General features: G+C 38.1%; 1 protein-coding gene and 2 long non-coding RNA genes across 3 annotated transcripts in view; 1 reads left to right on the forward strand and 2 right to left on the reverse strand.

Moving 5' to 3' along the window:
* LOC309485820 (LIM and SH3 domain protein 1-like) overlaps positions 1-22959 on the forward strand; it is a 159385-nt gene that overhangs the window by 124886 nt on the left and 11540 nt on the right. The gene's annotated exons all lie outside the window — the stretch shown is intronic.
* On the reverse strand, positions 1365-8332 carry LOC309485873. The gene is made up of 3 exons (XR_014201291.1): positions 8257-8332; positions 5193-6156; positions 1365-2420 (listed from the first exon to the last, which is right to left on the reverse strand). It is a non-coding gene; the product is annotated as an uncharacterized lncRNA (long non-coding RNA).
* LOC309485858 lies at positions 16777-20453 on the reverse strand. The gene is made up of 7 exons (XR_014201269.1): positions 20153-20453; positions 19738-19774; positions 19486-19556; positions 19156-19211; positions 18833-18914; positions 18320-18430; positions 16777-17759 (listed from the first exon to the last, which is right to left on the reverse strand). It is a non-coding gene; the product is annotated as an uncharacterized lncRNA (long non-coding RNA).

Below are 22959 nucleotides of genomic sequence, written 5' to 3' on the forward strand. Positions count from 1 at the left end.
CAAGTACGAGAGACCTCTCGTAAGAGAACGTACTCGGTTACTAACGTAACCTCGGTTCTCTCTAGAAGAGGGAACGAGTACTTGCGTATCTTGCCGTGCATGCGTCATGTTCTGATTCGCTTCAGCGATGAAAAACTGACCAAACCAGCCTCTCTGGGCCGTATTTATAGCCCTGGCCCCACCCGATTTCGGCGGGACATGACGTAATGGGCGCGAAGCGCCCTCATTGGTTCTGACGTCATGAGGAGCCTCTATCGATAGGCTGGTGCAGTTGCCGCAGAGCAGCCAATGGGCGCGCGAGCTGTCTCGCTCATGTCTGCATGCTGCTGCAATGCGTTTTACATTATTGCAAAATTAAGGATAATTTTTGGCTTCAATATCTCGAGGAAAAGAGGTTTTCCCCAGCGTAAGATATCTTACGCAAGTACTCGTTCCCTCTTCTAGAGAGAACCGAGGTTACGTTAGTAACCGAGTACGTTTTTAACAGCAGATGGCGCTCTAGTCTAGTTTTTCATGCAAATGCTTTTAAACCATTTAAGCACGACAAGATAAAAGATAACACGCTGCCTGTGAATGTCCTAAAACACACATGACGCACAGAAAGATGCTCGCCAGTATTGTGCGCACAGATAGCTCACCAGAATCAAGTTGTCTTTTGTGCTTGAATGAACAATAACACACACATTTATGCCAAAGTTTTTTTTTTTTTTTTTTTTTATGTCAGTTTTGTCAAGTATCCTCATAAGAGCAGTCTTAAATGAGTTAAATAAAGCCTTAAAGCAACGTAAAGAGCACAGGTAAAGGGCACAGGTAAATATGACCTTTATTATGGGTTTATGTGAGGATTGTTTTTAGTTCACTTAAATTAAAAGTTGTTATAATTTTTTTGAAGCTTAATAAACGTTTAAAATTTGGGGAAAAAACTATTTTCATCGAGACATCAGTACCTGTATTAGTATCAGTGATACTGGCCTTCATTCATAAAAATGTCTACATTAATCTGCAGATTAACTGTGAAATATGACATTATAAAATATATTAAAAACTTTACGATTAATCACAGAAAAAAAATGTGATTAACCTAGTTAATTTCTTTAATTGACTGATAGCACTAATATATATATATATATATATATATATATATATATATATATATATATATATATATAGTGCTGTCAGTCAATTAAAGAAATGTATTTATATATATATATATATATATATATATATATATATATATATATATATATATATATATATATATATATATATGTATGTATGTATGTATGCATGTATGTATGTATATAGATATATATATATATATATATATATAATGTTTTTTTTGAAGAATCACACCATTGCATACAAAAGAAAGTGAAACACTTAACAGCAACCAGTTTGAAATAACTTCTTTCTATGAACTGATGATGCTTCTCATCACAGAAATTATATTATTTTACAGTATTCTAAACAGTTATAAAGACTATGTTGATCGGTATTACATTATAAAAATACATTATCATTATGAAAATATTCAGCAACTACAGTGATGTATTTGTCCATATTAGGGATTTCCTAATATGGAAATTTATGGAGTTTTATTACTCCTATGAGTCTCACTTGTGGGCTTCTGTGTGAGGGCACCCTAGAGTATGAATGAAACATGAATTACATCTCAGAGTGTATTTTGAATATTTGAAAATGTTTGGTATGAATTCAGCTCCTTGAAATTTGGGTTGTAAAACTCAGGTTTTTATTATTCAGGTTGTTGATTTCAGGTCGTGAAATTTAGGTCTCAATATTAAAGTTGCTAAATTCAAGTTCAAGGGTGACATCCGGGAACGAATGATTTACGCCTTATCATTCCTCCATTTTTTTTTTTTTTTTTCATCATGATACAAATCTCTATACAATTCCATCTCTATGCCATCTCTATACAAACCCATTAAAAGCACTAGTGTTCCAGAGATATTGCCACAATTGCACACAACCCTCATACCAAAACTGTTACTCATCATTTTTTGCTGTGCTTTGCCGTGCAGCAGTCTCTCTGTCCCTCTATCTCAATTTTTTTTTCTCTAGCCGTTGTTTACGAGCTGTGGGAGAATGGAGTCGCTCTGCACCCCTGGGTCAGCTCAGACCAGCCACTTTATGTGGAATTTCCGGGACAATGCAGGAAAGGGGGGATGGGAATGTCAGTTTGGGGAATGTCAGAGGGTTTTGTATGTGTGCGTGTATGAGCATGTGTTTGCAGCCTACCCCACCCTGTCATAGCTCAGCTGATTCAAATGTGTGTTTGTGTTGTGTCTGTGTGTTTGGGTCCGACTCACCAGGAAACTGAAGTCTGATGATGGTGTTCAGCTTTGTGTTTACCAGTTGAAATGTCAGACTGACCTCTCCCAGACTTGTGCATTTGGCTAGGCCTGTCCAGAGCCATATAGAGAGAGAGTTGTGACAACGGAAGTTCAAAATGCTTAGTTGTCACGTGATTCGCGTAGACCTCAGATAGTTCCAGGAAGTGCTTCAGCGCCAATTCAAATCGATGGAGTTAGAGAGCAGAACTTTGATTTTTGGTAGTTTGTAGTCAATAAATTAATTGATTTACAATATGTATATAATACACTGATATGTGAATGTAGTATATGTTTGTAGTTACAGTAATTTTATTTTTAAAAGATACAAATCTGCTAGTATTTAATGTTTATAGTGGTCAACCAGCGTTGCCTGCCGTTTGTTAACATATTTCTGGCTACGTACGTTAACTGTTACCTTGGTTAAAGACCGTGTTGCAGTTGTTTTGAAGTATTTCAAGTATTTCATTTAGTTTCGCGTTTAAAGTCTGTGTAGAGAGAATGGTGTCGTCTTAGCGGCCCCTAATTTAATAACAAATGATCGTTCCGACGGAAGCGAATCAATGAACAATAACTTTAGCTGGAAAATAACTTTATTAAAGAACCGCTATAAAGCCAAAACAATCTCTGTTACCATAAATGATACGTGTATCTCTGTAAAACTGCTTTGAAACAATCTACATTGTTAAAAGCGCTATATAAATGAAGATGACTTGACTTGACTATTTTTTGTTCTTAAACTAGAATATTTAAAGGTATCACGTAATGTTCACTATGGTTTCACAAGGACAGAGACTTGCAGGTAACGTGATTGTCTTAAAAAAATACATTGCAAACAAGTAAAATGTAGAATTTAATTAAGTGAAATTTCATTAATCTTAATGTTTACAATGCTTATGCACCCCATGCACTTATTACTGTATAAATTAATACATAATATATTAATGTATAATATTACATTTTCAAACAAAACATGATTATACACACACACACACACACACATTATTTCATTAGTGTCCATGTGCATTTACTTTTAACATAATTTGATAAATTCATGACCTACATCACTTTAATCTATAAAACCTATTTATTTGGTTATTTTATTATAGTAATTAAAGTATACATGATAATGCATCGTCCAGAGGAGCCTTAATGATGAGTGAAAAGGGTTGTAGATCTCTCAAATACTGGTAAAAACTGCTTTCAAGTATGGGTAGGTTGGTACACTTTCCATGTCAGGTGAATTTAAACATTTACAGTTTACAGCTGAAACTTGTTTAAATTTCAAAAAGTCAAAGTTCACTACTCAAAAATATACATTACATCAGTTTTTATATATATATATATATATATATATATATATATATATATATATATATATATATATATATATATATATATATATATATATATATATTAGGGCTGTCAAAAGATTAATCGCGATTAATCGCATCCAAAATAAAAGTTTGTGTTTAAATAATATATGTGTGTATACTGTGTATAATTATTTTGTATATATAAATACACACACATGCATGTATATATTTAAGAAATATTTGCATACATATACTGTATATATTTATAGATCATTTATGTTATATATAAAAAAAATGTTTTTATATATAAATAACACATTTTTCTTAAATATATACATGCATGTGTGTGTATTTCTAGATACAAATTTAATTATACACAGTACACACACATATATTATTTAAACACAAACTTTTATTTTGGATGCGATTAATCACGATTCATCTTTTGACAGCCCTAATATATATATATATATATATATATATATATATATATATATATATATATATATATATATATATATATATACTTTTGCATTGATTTAGCACAATGGGATTTATAAATGTCTAATAAATTGCACGTCAAGCATGTTGTCTGTCATTTCCTCTATGTTGTTCTTGTGGTGTCTGACACAGAGAGGAGAAAATATGCTGAAACTGAAGGTGAGGGTACAGCGTCAGTGCAGGGAGTCTTCATGATCCACTGAATCCCTTTGAGCTTCTTGTGTTGAGAGAGATAAAGGAGAAAAAAACGGGACAAATTATATACAGTAGTAGTATATATTACATGTTGTGGTATTTAGTATTATTCCCCATTAAGTCTAGTGTGATTTGTTTTTAAAAATGGCTTGCTGCTTTTAAGCATTGTTTTTAATCTCACAAATAAACTTCCATTTCCCTTTCCCATCAATCCAAAAATCAGCTGAGCTGAAACATAATATAGACAGCCTAATAGTCAACAGAAACACAATGTCTAACTCACCATACGTTTTTTTTTTACTCAAAAATGCAATCTAAAATAATGTTTTTTGTTTTGTTTTGTTATTGCACATTTAATGAGGAATGAAACGGATATTCTCATTTTATCACTTCCACATATCACACTCACCAATGTTATATTTAACCCCTGTTTAGAAGCCTTTCCCTCTTATTACACAACAAAGGATAAAACTGCATTAATATAACGGGTTTAACCATTAATAGGCTGTTCGTGGTTTGTTATGCGCTGCTAACTTTATCCAATGACCTATCTTTTATCTGATAACGTCCCCTAAAACTATTAATTTAGAGAGCAATAATCAACTAGCATGCTTTAATACAAGTTAATTTGATTCAGATGTACTGATAATATACAATCGTATTCTTTAAACGTCTCACCTTTTATAAAAGTCCATCACAAACGGTCTGTTCTACCGCGCTGCTGCTACTTCCGGGAACTATTGAGGGGCTCCACGAGCCGCCATTGCTGTAAAAAAGCGTTCCATTGTTGTTAATGGAGTTGTCGCAACTCTCTCTCTATATGGCTCTGGGCCTGTCCAGCCGTTAGATGGCATGCAGCCCTATTTTGTTCCTTTCCATTGCTTTTGTGATAAATTCAGCCATTCATTTATATGGACATTTATATGGACACTGCAATCTCCACAAATGTATTAATCTGTTGTCTACAATGTGGTATTTATGGCTAGGCCCACACATTCTACTGCCTTTTTTGCATTTTCTGTGAATCTTTTTTTGGATTTTTTGGGGGAATTTTGCAGGATTGATTCAAGCATGATTAATACACTCTTATTGGTCAAAATGTAATGCGTAATTTAATACATTAACATGCAACGCTCTTTTTTTTTAATTTATGTTTATACATATGTATAAGAGAACTACTGCTTAAAGTCTAAACTTCAAAGACCAGTCTGACCAGCTAAAAACCCCTTTAAAACCAGCCTGCTTAACCAGCGCCCAGGCTGAGAGACCAGCTAAGATCACCCAACCATCTTTTTTGCTGGGGGTTGACATTTTACACGTTTAATGCTAATTGTGCATTTGACCTTGAAATGCCTTGAAGGGGGGGTGAAATGCTATTTCATGCATACTGAGTTTTTTACACTGTTAAAGAGTTGGATTCCCATGCTAAACATGGACAAAGTTTCAAAAATTAAGTTGTACGTTTGATGGAGTATTTCTGTGCCAAAAATACTCCTTCCAGTTTGTCACAAGTTTCGGAACGTTTTTTTCGAGTATGGGCGTGTGTGATGTCAGATGGAGCGGAATTTCCTTATACGGGTCCTAAGGGCACTTCTCCCGGAAGGGCGCGCGCGCACCCGTAGACCAGAGCGAGAGAGCGAAAGCAGTACGCCCATCAAAGCGTTGTGCTCGGCTTTAGGGAAGTCATCAACGGAGTTGTGCAAGTGTTCTTGGTTGTTCCCTGCATTCCGACGATGATTGTTTTATAAACAAGGCCCAGTTCGACGCCGGATTTGCAGATCGTCTAATGCTTAACCCTCTGAGGTCGAGAAACGCGCCGACGCGTTTTGCTGGATTTTTTTCACATAGCAGCAACATAAACTTAAATTACTCCGTCATTTATGGTTATACAGAAAAAAGAAATATAAAAAAAGAATCTGTGATATTTCTACTTTTGTATGTGTCCACTTACAATCAAATCAAAACATTGTGCTTTTGTAAAATAAAGAAAATAAACAGGGTGTGCGTTCTGCCTCTCCGTCGCGGTGAACTTTTTTTTCTTGACCACGTCTATAAACAAACAAAACTCAGCGAATACTTCTCACACATTTATGAGCCATATACCTTTATACACTTAAGTGTGTACTTTTAAATGATCGGATTCAAACTGAAAACAAATATTCTCTGTTTAAGTAATTTGTATAAAACCAACAGGATGTCCAGTATCTCAAACGCATGCTAATTACTTTTTAATTCGACACGCCCACTCGCGCAAAAGAGATTCACATGCAAATCTCCACATGGAACGCGAACGCCCTCGTTACCTCAAACACAAAACACCAAAACACTTCACAAGTCTCTGCTTTTCGTCGAGTTTGGAAGACACGTCTGAGCTTACATTGGATTTACCTAAGAAGAAGAAGAACGCGATTTGAAGACAAGAAAGATGTAAGGTAAGAAATTCTTACTTATTAGTTTATGGTATTGTTGCATAAACTTCACATTGCAGTTGAACTGTTGCTAGATATATGGTGAATATTATACTATTTAGACCCGTGTTTCCTGTTAAATACTGTTTGTGGATATCTGCTCAAACATAGATATGTATAACCATAATGTTTAATATTTTGGAGCGCGATGGCGTTTGAATGTATCATATTTTGGAGCGCGCTGTGGGTTTTAATGTATCATATTTTGGAGCGCGATTGCGTTTGAAAGGAAAAATGCACCAAACATTAGGCTTTATGTTTTTACTATTATCTCATTTCATATCATAATAACGAATGGAAACATTTGAAGTAACATATGATAATCAATATATTTTTCTCTAGCGTAGTTGTTCTTGAAATCTTTTGGAAGATTTAATGTATTGTTATTATTATTTTATGCAGCACTGCGTAGCCTATGCTTACAAGGCACAACAAACCTGGTGTTCATTATATATTGTTGGAAACGTGTGTGTGTGTGTGTATTCTGTGAATTTTAAAAATAAATTTTAACCAGAAAAATCTAAAATCTATTCCCAAAATCGTGCAGCCCTATAGTTTCTCTTGATATCAGTATGTTCACAGTTTTTTCTTTTTTTTTTTCTTTCAGGGACCAGATGCAACTGAGTCCTGCTGACTTCAACATTCACATGAGTCTCTGTACATGAACATGGTAAAGTGAAAATCAAACACCTTGGAAATGAAAGGTATGTACAATGTTTTTAGGAATGGCACAAAGGTCTCTGTCTTTGGATCATTGTTTTCAATGTGCTCTTTTGTCATTTGTATTTTTGGAATGTGTTGTGTTGTAAATAAATCCAAACAATCTAAAAGCCATTCTTTTTTAAATCTCCTCATTCTTTGTGCAAGGTTGCTCTGAATGACAGGGTCTGATAGCTCCTAATAGGGCAGTTAGGGGAGTGTCTTTGTCTTTCTCAGGTGTTGAAGGCTTACATATTCATGAGATGATCACGCCTCTTTGCATATGGCTTTGTCACACAAAACACGTCTTAGAAATTTTAAATCAATATATTGTCTTATCTGAATGAGCAGTCAGGGTGATTTTCACATAGTTTTGGAGCAAATATTCTAGGCTATGTCATATTCTAGGCAATTTTCAAAAGTCTTGTGAAGAAATAATCAGTATGGGTTTCATGGCCTTATTTCAGTGAGAATTTTTTTTTGTATTTTCACAAACCATGCATAAATGTCATTATCTCAAAACTACAAACTTTTACATACATGCTGCTGATATATTATTGTAGCAGAGTTTGTGCTGAATACAGTGTAATTAGACTTTAGGCATGAAAATGTCACTAGTAACAGAAAAAAACACAAATGTCAGAGCATGTCAGAACACCTCCAGGGCCCAGAAAACAGCTCAGACCTCAGAGGGTTAAGGATGGAGCAGTCCCAACGATAAAGGTTCACGGTCGTGCGTTGGAACCGCAGGCGGTGAGTAAAACTGCTTCAAATGTCTGTGTGTTGTTAGCTATCGGCGCGTAAGCACAGCAAGTAAACAACATGATCACGTATAGTTAATGTATCTATCTATGGAGCATGCGATGTATGGTGTGTGTGTGATTCGCGCTCGTGATTCTTTAGCTCCGCCCACACGGCACGCCTCCAGCCGTTTGTTTTTTTCCGGAAAGACTCGGTACAGCCTATCTTTCTTTTATAAATATAATAAAACTAAAGACTTTTTGGAGATATGAAGGATGCAATACTACTCTATAGGTACTCAAGATTAACATGAGATTGACTGAAACTGAGTGTTTCACCCCCCCCCCCCCCCCCCCCCCTTTGAAGAAATTCTTATCTACAGTACTGTGCAAAAGTCTTAGGCATGTTAATGTCAGTTTACATTTCCAAACATTCTTTTTGCCATTAATTTTAATAATCCAGTGAGATTTCTGTATGCACAAGGAGTCTGACAACAGCCGGTATGATCTGATCTCACCATCATCGAGTCCATCTGTGATTACAAGAAAAAAACTGAGACAGACTAAATCCAGAAGAATTGCGGGAACGTCTCCAAGATGCTTGAAGAAACCTTCCTACAAAGCTACCTGAAAAACTATGTGCAAGTGTACCTGGACAAAAGCCGTTTTAAACGCATAGGGTCGTTACACCATATATTGATTTGAATTAGTTAATAGTTAAATCATAAATAAATTCAATTTGTGATTTTATTTTTGAAAGCAGTCTCACTTTACAGCATTTTAACACAAGTGCCAGTACTTCTCACAGTACTGTAGCTTTGCAGGAAGGTTTCTTCAAGAATCTTGGAGACGTTCCCGCAGTTCTTCTAGATTTAGTTTGTCTCAGTTTTAAATTTTTTTCATGTAATCACAGAAGGACTCGATGATGGTGAGATCAGATCATCCTGGCTGTTGTCAAATTCCTTGTGCATACAGAAATCTCACTGGATTATTACAATTAATGGCAAAAAGAATGTTTGGAAATGTAAACTGATATTTCCTACTGACACTACAGCAAAAGATATAAATAACTGACTTAAAATATATATTTGCTGGATATTAAAGCGGTGCTTGCGGTGGGCGCCGGAAAATTTCCCTTATTTTCAAATCCAAAACTTGACAGGTATGGGCCACTCCCAAGCCACGCCTCCCGGTTAGAGAGCGCAGTTGAAAACAACAAGGTTAGGCTACTAGTGAGTCTCCATGACGAATTTGCCCGGGATTTCGAGATCGCCCAAAATGTCCGGGATTCGGCTTTTGCGTTCTACAGTCGCCATTCATTATGTTTACTGTGGCGAGCAGGACGAGGCTGAGGGCCGCGGGAGAACGGCGCGAGGCGTGATTACTGAGACGCACCGGTCTCATAGGCTATCTCTCACGGAGGAGCGGGAATTTTCTTAGCAATGTTAAAACGCACATCAACCGATCACTTGTTTAGCGTTCATGTAAACACTACATTCAGATTCACCAATCGGAATGAATTCAGTTAGATTGAAACAAAAGGTGTGCATCAGTGGTGTAGTCTAGTTTTTTGTAGTGAGTATACTCTAATATAAGACCCCCAGACCGAGTTAGACCGAACTTTTATTTTGGTGGGTTGTAGACATTTGAGTTTCTGTGTGTTTTAATAAACTATTATTATTATTATTATTATTATTAGGCCTGAAGTATACTCTGTGCAATAGTAATATATTTCTGTTATAATTTCTTCAAGTTATACAGAACTTTTATTTTGACAGGTTGTCGTAAAGACATAACAGTTTCTGTGTGTATATGAAACGAATGAATGACGATAGTTTTATCAAATGAAATGGTGAAATTCTCATCAAGTGACTCTCATAGCAGCTCTGCGATGAAATGCACATGTGTAGCCTACATCATGTCTCAATACAGTGAAACGCTGAAAACACCACGAGCGTGAGTCACGCGTGCTTGTGTGTGTGTGTGTGTGTGTGTGTGTGTAGTGGAGCATACACTGAGCGCTCATTCCCAGAGACGCGTAGAACAATCGCAGTCTCTTTTAGCTTTAATATTCATAGACACTAGCAGCTAGTCCATATCGAGATTTGATTCATTGTACAGCAGCTACTTTTGATTTATTCATTCAAAAATAGCCTAATTCCGTGACATTCTGCTTTATATAGCAAGTTCCATTTGTGACTGGATTCCGCGATTCGATCCGTCGCTTCGCAAACACAGACGGGGTGAATTTATGAATGAAAGTGTGAAAGTTCTGACACAAAACGAAGTTGATACGCAGAGCCGCCTTAACCTAATGTTAGGCCCCGGGGCTGAGAGGTTTTGTAGGCCCCCCATCCCATCGATTTATAGAGTCTCATTTTAAAAAAGTGTAATATCTAGGTAACCTACATCACAGAATGCATTAGTTTCTTTTGAGACCAACAACAGTGAGTTTTTTTATATTGTTTTCAATTTTAATATTGTTATTAACATATCACTGAGCACATAAACACAAGACACTTTATTTAACAACCACACACAGCAACTAAATTTCAACTTTATGCAAATGAGAAGGGATTTTCGCGAGCGACAACCAATAGGAAATTAGCCTTTCAGTGGAGCTCAGCTCCCGTCACCGTCTCGAGTGCAGTGCAGGCAAGACAGAAGAGTTAGAGGGCGATTTCACTGGTTTATATGGTTTGACTGTAACCACAAACATGGATATAATAAAATGATGCATGGAAAAGAAAGAGTAGGAGTTTATGCTGGATTTAGTGCGTAAATCATTTAGTTTACAAATTAGACGCTTTGCAGTTGTTATATACATGTTAAAGATTTTATTTTGGATGTGTTCATTGTGATTATATTGGCTGGGTTTATAAACGTTTATAAAATTGAAAGGATCATTGCTTGGTGCATTTGGAAACAAAGCTTGTCTATTTCTAAATGTAATCGCGTGCATTGCTGATGATTAGGCTATAGCCTACTGTCCATGTGTTGAAAAAAAAACTTAGATTAAACACTCGCAACAGACACACCCCAACAGCGTTGCCAGCGGCACTGAGCGGACTTTTGCCGCTGTAGTGGACACGCACTGTAAAGGTGCGTTCAGACCGGACGTGAATAGCGCGTCAGGCGCGAGTGATTTCAATGTTAAGTCAATGCAAGACGCGTCAAATTCCCGCGGCGCGAATGAGGTGTAGAGCGCGGCGCGGGACCTCTAGACGCGCGTAAGCGCGTCTTTGCATTGACTTTACATTGAAAACACTCGCGCCAGACGCTCTATTCGCGTTTGGTGTGAACGCACCATAACGATAACATTAGAGCGACAGCACTGTCTACCAACGTCCACAAGCGACTAGCGACATACAGCGACAAAATCTGACAAGTTAAAACAATATGACCTTTTCAGCTCATCATGAACCTGAACATGGGAGGCCCCTGAACTTGGGAGGCCCCTGGGCTTCAGCCCAGGTAAGCCCGTGCATTAAGGCGGCCTTGTTGATACGTATCCTCACGCTTTTTTAAGAGGGTATACGCAAATCCTTGGCCTTTTCTAGTGGGTATACGCAGTGGTGTAGTCTAGTTTTTTGTAATGAGTATACTCTAATATAACCGCCGGCATACTCACCCAGCCCAGAGCGTCACCCCATAAGCACCACCACACTCACTAATGCATACAGTATGCATCGACATGTAATTGAGAGCATTATGAAATACTAAGTGTTATCAACTTATTTATTTGTTATATGAATATGGTCCCTGAAGCACAGGTTTTATCAGTTGACAATTATCAACAAAAAAAAAAAAAAACATTATAGGCACAAATACAAATTTACTTTTAGAAATGGTGTTTTTGAAAAAAAAAAATTTTTTAAATACATTTTACTGTGCAATTCCTTTCTAATTAATTTGAGTTAGACCGAACTTTTATTTTGGTGGGTTGTAGACATTTGAGTTTCTGTTTGTTTTAATAAACTATTATTATTATTATTATTATTATTATTATTATTAGGCCTGAAGTATACTCTGTGCAATAGTAATATATTTCTGTTATAATTTCTTCAAGTTATACAGAACTTTTATTTTGACAGGTTGTCGTAAAGACATAACAGTTTCTGTGTGTATATGAAACGAATGAATGACGATAGTTTTATCAAATGAAATGGTGAAATTCTCATCAAGTGACTCTCATAGCAGCTCTGCGATGAAATGCACATGTGTAGCCTACATCATGTCTCAATACAGTGAAACGCTGAAAACACCACGAGCGTGAGTCACGCGTGCTTCTCTGTGTGTGTGTGTGTGTGTGTGTGTGTGTGTGTGTGTGTGTGTGTGTGTGTGTGTGTGTGTGTGTGTGTGTGTGTGTGTGTAGTGGAGCACACTGAGCGCTCATTCCCAGAGACGCGTAGAACAATTGCAGTCTCTTTTAGCTTTAATATTCATAGACACTAGTCCATATCGAGATTTGATTCATTGTACAGCAGCTACTTTTGATTTATTCATTCAAAAATAGCCTAATTCCGTGACGTTCTGCTTTATATAGCAAGTTCCATTTGTGACTGGATTCCGCGATTCGATCCGTCGCTTCGCAAACACAGACGGGGTGAATTTATGAATGAAAGTGTGAAAGTTCTGACACAAAACGAAGTTGATACGTATCCTCATGCTTTTTTTAAGTGGGTATACGCAAATCCTTGGCCTTTTCTAGTGGGTATACGGCGTATACCTGCGTATCACGTAGACTACACCACTGGTGTGCATGTAAACAATGAATGGCGACTGCAGAAAGCAAAAGCCGAATCCCGGACATTTTGGACGATCTCGACGGCCGGACATGTCCGGGAAAAAGAGTATGGTAACCCCTACTACTCGGCTTTCTCCACAGAACAAGAGCCTTCTAGCTTAGCTTCCAAAGAAAGACGGCTGACACTGTGTACATTCTGTGAGTGAGATCCCACCTCCTATGGGCGGGCTGAAAACATGCGGGACAGCCCCTCCTACTGGCTGTAGTCTTCAGCCTCTGGCCAAAAAATCCTCAGATGACGCGAAATGACGATTTTTGTGTCATCGGAGGATTTTTTCCAGACAAAAAATACATAAATCTCTCCTCTCAGGGGGATATGAGGGTGGAAAGCACGGTAATTCGAAAATACTACAGGTTTTCTACTAATACAAAGCTTAATGCTAAATCCTGAAGTATCCCTTTAACATGCCTAAGACTTTTGCACAGTACTGTACATTCTAAAATTACTATCTTTAATGATCAAATTGGACTTTTTAAAATTAGTATGAGGGGCAAAAATGGGCTTCGGCCCCAAAGTAGGTGGTTGGTAATATACCGGTAGACATGATTTAACTGGTAGCAATTAGGGGTGTGCATTGGCACTGCCCTCACAATTCGATTCGATTACGATTCACCAGGTAACGATTCGATTCAATTCGATTCTACGATGCATTGCGATGCATCAAAATTCTACTGCACACAACAAGGCAAATTTTTCATCAGTCATGAGGCAATACAAGCAGTCAGATATTGAACAACAGATTTTATTGGCTGCTATGTGTGTATTATCACTCTCCTGTATCTTTGATATAAATGTCATTAAATAAAATAAAATTGAATGGTACAGGGTATTGGATATGGCATTTTCAAACCTGAAAAAGAAAACATAAATCACTGCTGTCAGTGCTTTGAATGAGAAATGTTTCTCTTCTCTCTGCTTGAGAACCATTTGAAATTAAATTTCAACTTTATTGTCCAACTCGAGGCCAGAAAATAAACAGTGTAGGGGTGTAACGGTTCACAAAATTCATGATTCGGTTCAATACGATACACTTGTGTCACGGTTCGGTACGTTTTCGATACAACAAAAAGAAAGAAATGCCATAGAAATTTCCTTGATTTTTTTTTTTAATTCTTTTTTTATTTAAAACTAACATCATAAAGTATGATATTTTTTTCTTTGAGCAATGATGGAGCTATAATTGACTCGTTTTAGGAGCATCCGAGCATATAAAACAAAACAGCTCCTTGGAATAAATTAAATGTAGCCCAGCTAACAATTTTACGTTCTGGGAACGTTAGTTTTTGGTTCCCAGAACGTTCCCGGAATGTTCCCAAGAACGTTCCCAATTGGTTAGCCAGGAAAGTTTTCTTTACGTTAATAGAACGTTCCCTATAGGTTATAGGTTCCCGGAACGTTCTCGGAAGGTTCTCGGAACGTTCCCGGAAGGTTCTCGGAACGTTCCCGAAAGGTTCTCGGAACGTTCCCGGAAGGTTCTCCTAACGTCTACACATCCTGATATGCCTGTACACAAATTATAGGTCTACAAACAACATATTCTACATTGTTTATTGTCAGTGTTGGGGGTAACGAGTTACAAAGTAACGGATTACAGTAACGATATTACTTTTTTGGGTAACGAAATAAAGTAACGCATTACACTAAAAATATCGGTAACTACACTACTTTACTAGACTATAGGAACGCGTTTTCCTGCGTTACCCAATTCGTGTTTGCCTGCGTGTAAAGCTCTGATCTGTTTGTGCTGCGTGCATGTCTGTCTGTGTGTGTGTGTGTGTGTGTGTGTGTGTGCGCGCGCGGCACCGTTGTCATAGAGATCGATTTGAGTGACGTAGCTGCTGGTGCGAAGGGGAGCGGGAAATGGAGACGGAGGAGACGGACAGGGGGTTTCGGCCAGTGGCGATATTCACATTTCTTTCAGTTTATTGCTCGAAAGGACCAAAATATTCGCGTGAAATGCACTTTATATGCTCAGGCAGCAAGTACTGGCCATCGGGACTACCGGGAGATTCCCAGTGGGCTGACGTGCCTTTTGGGTCGACATCTCAAATTTTTTTTTTTTTTTTTTTTAACGGACCATAAAACTCGTACATCGGCGGCCCATTCGTTTTGCTTAATTGGCGGCGCTGGGTTAAGTAAGTGCGTGCCGGTGTAATGCATTAGTTAAAAAAAGTATTCGTCAGTTTTTTTTTTTTCCTGATAGCTGACCGGCCCATGAAACACCTTGGCCCATTGGATCTTTTCTTGATTGACACTGGGCTGGTCCAATCACATCTTTAAACACCTCCCCCTTTGGGCTTTGAGCGAGCGTACAAGTGTTTCAGTGTGTATCTGTCAAAATAGTCTGAGAGATGGAGAAGAAACGCAAGGAATGTGCAGAGAAAATTAGCGTGAAAAATAGACACAGACCCTTCAAGCAGACACTGTAAACTGTGTCAAAATGTTTTCTGCAGCAGCAGGACCTTCATCAGCTCCCGTGGCTGATGATGAGGATCAGGACAGACATGAGAAAGTGTAGAGCCTGCGGTAAGCAGAACTAACAGTTACTTTCAAAACACTTAGGCTATCCCATACACAAAATAAATACATTTTAAATATATTTTCAGAGTATATTTTGGAATATATGCAAATATTTGAAATTGGCCCAATAAATATATTTCACACCATATTATATCACATCATATATTTTTGTTATATTTCAGAATATATTTCAATGTACTTTTTTTCTGTATGGGTCCCCAAAAGTGTCAAAATATATGTGGCATATATTCCAAATACATTGAAATATATTCTGAAATATAACAAAAATATATGATGTTAAGTGTGAAATATATTTATTGGGCCAATTTCAAATATTTGCATATATTCCAAAATATACTCTGAAAATATATTTCAAATATATTTATTTTGTGTATGGGATGTCATGAGTGTAGGAACCCATTACCCAGTAACACATTATTTCCACATCTGCATAGTTGACGATTACCGTAATTTACTATAAATTTAATGAGACGCGTTTGTAAACCATGTTTTCCATCAAAATAAAAGATCATGTGCTTATATCTCTTTCAAGTATAGAAATTAGTACAAAACTAATTATGAAAGTTTCCTTTATTTTTCAGTGCATTTGTTTTACAATATATGCATATTAGTGTGCTATTATTATTATGGCCAAAATGCCAGGGCCGATTTTTTTTTGTCCCAGTCCAGCCCTGATTATGTGTCTACCACCGCAGACATTTGTCCTTTATCCTGTTGTCTGTGGATTTTACAGTGAGGCATATTTCTTTGTGCAGACATGGATATTGTTCTTTCATATGGTTTTACATGCCATTTTGTATAGGCTACATTTATAAACACTATGCGGACAGGCTAAGTGATGATAGGGCTATGATTTTTGTCCGTATCTACAGGGTAAATTAAGAAATGGGAAAGTAAAGTAATAAGTAGTGAAGTTACTTTTCAAATGCAGTAACTAGTAAAGTAATCTCATTACAATTTACAGAAGTAACTAGTAACTAGTAACTAATTACTTTTTTTGAGTAACTACCCCAACACTGTTTATTGTTCAAACACTTAAAAATCCTATGAATATATTATTACAATAAATTGAATTTACAGAAACTATCATTAATAAGTAAATCAATCCGTTTGTATTAAATAAATAAATCAGCACACAATCCATGTTTTTGTTGATTCATTGTTTAATTATCAACCTAAAATAAGTAATCAAAAACAGCGTTAGCAAAATGTATTCAGGAACAGTAATTTACATTTAATATTTCAAACATGAAAATATTTCAATAAATAAAACTGCACAAACATTTTAATTAAAACTATCTTTTTGCAAACTGTAGCCTATAACTTAGAACAAAATTGAAAAAGTCTTCATTTATATACAATATACATGAATGTGCCAATCTTCACTCCGCTCAAAACATTTAAACTCCCAAAACCATCTGCAAATTTAACAAGAAAATAAAAAGACAACGCGTTACATGTACACACAATCCCATGCCAAAATTCAAGCCCTGTAATGGCATTAAAATTAATCCGGAGCAAATGAAAAGAGTGAGGTGGGATTGTGTGTCACAAGCTGTAGGAGATATGAGAGCACGAGCACTGCTGGTATCGTGTATTTATTCAGATATTTCAGCATCAATGTGTATAGAAAAATGTATATATTTGAAAACACTACATTGCATTTATTTATATTGCACTATTTATTATTTCAGACTACAAATCAAAAAAGGAATGTTTTATATAGGGGTAAGGATACCCATTAAGCCTATGTACCCTTTAAGCCCACTTTCGACTCTGAAGTCAAATAAAAAACAGAGAAAATAATATTCAAGTCTAGTGAACTCTGACCTGCGAATTCGCTCTACATATAACGTATAAGTCTCACCTCCAATGAAGAATTTGAAAACCTGTAACTGCTGTGTTGTTTATGAGAGAGAAAGAGAAAAAAAGTTTGAAACTACTATAAATTTTTTTTTTATCTGTGACTTTACACCTACAAATTCCACCGTCACAGGTGCTCAGTTTTGCTATAATAATGCCCTCACAGAACATGGTAATAATCAGCCATCCATGCAAAAGCAAAGGTCGGTGTAGTTTACAGGAACATCTGTCCAGGCCAACATCTGATGCCTTGATGCCTTCCGCTGGGATCCCAGAAAACCTGAAAAAAAAAATATATATATTACAGTACACAATCTATCATACATACATCTCATCTGGTATCACAAATTATCATTCCAAGTTCACTTTAAGATATGCTTAATATTAGGGCTGCACAATATTGAAAAATTTAGAGTTTATTTAGAGATATCAGCCGTATGGTTTAGTGCATGTGCGGCTCCAGGTTTGTATCTCGTGAATTACCCCACTAATAATGCCCAGAATGGTACCAAACTTCTACAGTAGTACAAATAGGTTCTGTACTCATTAAACCAGGCATTGGAAAGTTTGTAAGTACATCAGGAGTTTATTTAAATAACATTTGCCTGATGGCGAATGCTACTGCTGACGCGAATGTTGATGTCACTTTATGAGTACAGAACCCATTTGTACTTCTGTACTACTCATTTTCCCCGACATAGAGCAGATCGGCACACAACAAAAACTGCTGTTCGGATGTTCCCTTTTCTGATATTTTAGCATTCGTGACATTTTAATTAAAACAGAAATAAGATATTTAGTGTAATAAGCGAAAATTAACAGTAAACCGAGATCACCTACCGCTGCAGATGTGTACGGAAGTGAAAAGCGGAAATGCTTAGACCTCTTTCCGGTTCGACCGCTGGGCGCTCCGCATAACCCCTATTGGGGGGATTTTGTAGAGGAGTGAACCTGCATAGAAAATTACAATAGATAACAAGCATAGATAAATACAATAGAAGAAAAATACAGTTGAAATAAGAAGTGCATTATGTTTTTCAGTTAAATCTGAAAACATCAGGTACAGAAATTGAATTATCAAAATGTAAAATAAGTCTTCACTGTAAAAATAAAATAACTATAAATTAATTAAATGTATCTTTGCTAAAGCTACAAGTCATTTTCTCTTTTGATGTTTGATCACCATTGGCGACACAAACAGCTGCGGGTACGTTAGGCTACTGTCCCTTTAAGACGAATGCGCAGACCTAATATAAATGACACGCATCTGTTTTCTTTCTGTTTAAAACACACAAGACTGTTTACGAGGAAACTCGCCAAGATGGGCATTTTGACAAGATGGGCTAAACTCGCCTTCTTCATCTACTGACTATGGATGGCATCAAGGTCTTGTCCTGAAGAATCACAGGGCCAAACAATAGGGATTATATCTCATCTGGTAACAAGAGCAAAGCCATAACTTTAAGAACTCTAATGATATATTTACCCCCTGATATTGCATTGGGGATATCAATTCAAACATTTTTAAAGGCTAAGAGTATGAGCCACAGCTGCCCAAGATATCTGTGAAAAATAACTGCCTAAAGTTGTCGACCCCCTGAACCACATTCAGCATTTAAAAGTACAAAGAATTTCAGTATTGATCAATAAAAAAAAACATACAAATACATAAATACCTTTGAGTTGGACAGTATGGTGTCAGTCTCATTGGCCAACATAATTCAAAACAGACCTAAAGAAATAAAATAAAATATACTAATGATCAGGATATCATGTTATCATAATAGTTAAATGAATTATTATTATAACTATGACCATTATAATATTGTATTAGTCGCCTATTATTTAGCTGATTATTTAGCCTACAGGCTTCTCAAGGACAATCTCACTGAAAAACCCTGGGGTTAATGATTTTAAAATGTGAGACTTATTTCAAAAGCATAAATCTTACAGACCCCAAATCTTTGAACAGTAGTGCACTGTATGTTTGAGGTGGTTTTGCTTACTAGTCATATGGTTCATAGCCATGGAGATTGTCTTGGACAGGGGGTGCAGCAGGCCATCACAGCATGATGATCTAGGAACATAACAAGCTATTTGTCACAGAGCCAACAATATTACATGGGATTGGTTTAATAAAAGGAACCAAGCTAGAACAGAGGTGAAATGCAGAAAAGATAAATATATAAAAATCTTAAGATAATATATTGTGAAATAAATGCATATGGAATTATTATCATGATTAAACAATAACTCACCCCTTGTTGTAGAGGATTTTTTTTCTCTCTCGCTATTCTGAAATCACATTTTAGCAATATTGGTAAGTGACGTCACTGATTAAGTTAACAATACAGTGCATTCTTTTAGGTTAAATAAATTAGCTTACTTCCAATCACCCATTGACAAATTACCAGCAAAACTATAAAAAACTGTTATCTACACTAAATATGTGTTTAAAAACCCAAACTTTCATAAATAAGACCTTAACTTAACGTAACTTAGGCCTAACGTTCTCTTCTGAAACCGGTTAGCTTAGATGCTAACGGACTTTTTCAAAGACACGAAACCATTTCTTTAAAGTAAATATTCAACAGAAGCGTGTCAATTACACGTAAGAAATGTGTCAGGGACGTTTGTGTGTATTATCTGTGAGATTTTGTTGACTAAACTTACCTGAAAGCAGTGAAACCAACAGCGACAGACGGGAGTTTTGTTGTTTGTCAGTTGTTGATGACGTTTCTGGTTTCCATCTGCTCTCGCGCAGCACACGTGCGCGCTCCAGTGTTTGATTACGCGCATGCGCATTAAAACACTTCAAAGTCACGCAGCATTTAAATAAACATATAGAATTAAAATGTATAACATAATTTAAAATATCATTAATAAAAAGTTATTGCGAATAGATCTGAACGTTGTTGGTTATCTTATAACCTTAGGGGACCGTACTGACGACGTTGTCAGTTGGTAATCTGCCTGTTAAAGGTACAATATGCAAGAATTTTTTTGCCGCTAGAGGGCGCTACATTCCAAACAACAACAACGGCGTAGCTTGATGACGATGTGAAGGAGCGTGGAATGATGGGAACTGTCGTTTTAAACTCCACCGTGGATGTAAATCAGTCAGACGGGAATCGAAAAATCATGTTCATGTATGAGGCTAAGTTCTATTTTTATAAATGTTGCGTTTAATGACATGCTTTTTGTGGCGAGGGGGGCGTGGTTCAGCGCGGTCTGTAACGGGAGAGAGAAGAGACGAGCAAGTAGGTCAAGTGCAAAGTATTATTGGCGTGGAGAGCTTATAAGCCGCGCTGGAACGAGAGAGAGACTGGAGAGAAAATTGGACGCAGAGAAAGAGAACCGGTGGATCCGAGCTCTCATTTTTGAACTGTTTTGAGCCGTCGCGGTTGCCACAGTGAATGCGCGTTGTGCGCGGCTTTTGTTTGTTTTGCTTTATTTTAATAAAGTAGCCTACGAGTCCCAGTCACGCCGACCCCTGTCTTCTTCCTTCCTGACTCTTAAACCTCATCACACTTTTATTTCATTAAAATGAATTAACCGCAAGAAAAGTAAGGTTTAATACTAAATTGGTTATCATAGATGTTACTGTATTTGTTGAATTCATTGTTGTGATAACGCTGCGCAGTTCTCTTACGAGAGGTCTCTCGTACTGCGTAAGATATCTTACGCTAGGGGAAAATCCTTTTCCGCGAGATATTGAAGCCAAAAATTATCCTTAATTTTGTAATAATGCAAAACGCGTTGCAGCAGCAATGCAGACATAGGCGAGACAGCTCGCGCGCCTATTGGCTGCTCTGCGGCAACTGCAGCAGCCTATCGAGCGAGGCCTGGCGTGACGTCAGACCCAATCAGGGCACTTCGCGCCCGCTGCGTCACGTCCCGCCGAAATGGGCGTGGTCTAGGCCTATAAATATCGCTCGCAGGCAGCTATTATCTGATTTTTCATCCTTCAAGCGAAGCACACGCATCGCTGGAGCTGGATAAGAAGCCGCGCCGTCTGAAAGAGAGCACCTTCAGCGGGACGAGTCACTGAAGTCGCTGGCCGCGCCGCCTTCCTTGCCTTCCTGCTGCGCTTTCCGGCATTATATCCTTTCTCTGCTACTGTGTTTATGTATGTGTGTGTGCTCGCCGCCGCGACACACACTCCCATTGCACTAAAAGAGCTGGGCGTCTTTTTCAAGACGCCCCTTTTCCTGATCACGCAGCTCTCGCACTCGCTCTGCCTATGGTGACTCTGAGGACTCACCTGGCATCCTTCTCCGAGACTGTCACTGGCGAAAGGAGAAAAGAGCGTTTTCTGGTCCCCCCGCGGACGGACCGACCTCCTCTTTCTCGTACATTTCTCATTCCCCTCTGAAGTTCGGGCGACTGGAAATGTCAGTATTGCAGTGAGCAAGCCTGTTGTAATACACGCATGCCTGCAAACAAACGCCAGCACGTTGACGCTCTCTTATGCCGTCAATGCTTGCTCTGTCAGTTCCCTGAAAAGGCGACTGCAGATGTGTATTTTGCAGCCAACGAGCGCGTTGTACAACCCGCTCGCCTGCACCCAAACACCGTTTCTATGGTGTTCCGTGCGTCACTGGCGTAAGGAAAAAAGGGAGTTTTTCTGGTCCCGCTGCGGACGGACCAACCTCCTTTTTCCTATACATTTCCCATTCCCCTCTGAAATTCAGGCGACTGGAAATGTCAATATTGCAGTGAACAAGCCTGTTGTAATGCACGCAGGCCTGCAATAAACGCCAGCATGTTGACGCTCTCTGTTTCTATGGCAACTTCTCGCTCGTTCAGTTCCAGTAAATGTGACTGTTCCAGTGTATCCTGCAGTAAACAAGTCGGTTCTGTCACCCGCTTGCCTGCACACAAACGCCGTTTTTACGGCTACCCAGATAAATCCCATAAGCGCTGGGACGCTGCAGTTTTAGCTGAAAGCGCGAGTCCCACGCAAAGCGTGGGCACCCGGTTTGCTTCGCCTCAGGGTCAATCAGAAATGCGTTACAGCTCTGAAACCCTGGAAAGCGAACGACTGGTACCAATCAGGTGTAAGCCTGGGGACTTCCTTGAGGGTGAAAGTGGTGTCCACGGACGCGTCCACCTCGGGATGGGGAGCGCTGCTCGAGGGCAGACCGTTCTTCGGCCAGTGGTCAGAACGGGAGAAGCTCCTGCACATAAACTGCCACGAAATGCTGGCAGTAGACAACGCGCTGACGCGTTTTTGTCCCCAAATAAAAGGTCACCACGTCTTGGTCCGTTCGGACAACATGTCTGTGGTGTCCTACATAAATCGCCAGGGCGGCATCAGATCCGAGAAACTGTACAGGCTGGCAGAACGCCTCCTGGTATGGGCTCAGTGCAACCTGCGCTCGCTCAGAGCAGCGCACGTGCCAGGGATCATGAATATAGGACCAGACAGACTGTCCAGGAACAATGTTCCGGCAGGCGAATGGTCCCTACACCCACAG

Source organism: Leuciscus leuciscus (assembly GCF_965113295.1).
Source record: "Leuciscus leuciscus genome assembly, chromosome: 21".
In the NCBI taxonomy this organism is placed as follows: Eukaryota; Metazoa; Chordata; class Actinopteri; order Cypriniformes; family Leuciscidae; genus Leuciscus; species Leuciscus leuciscus.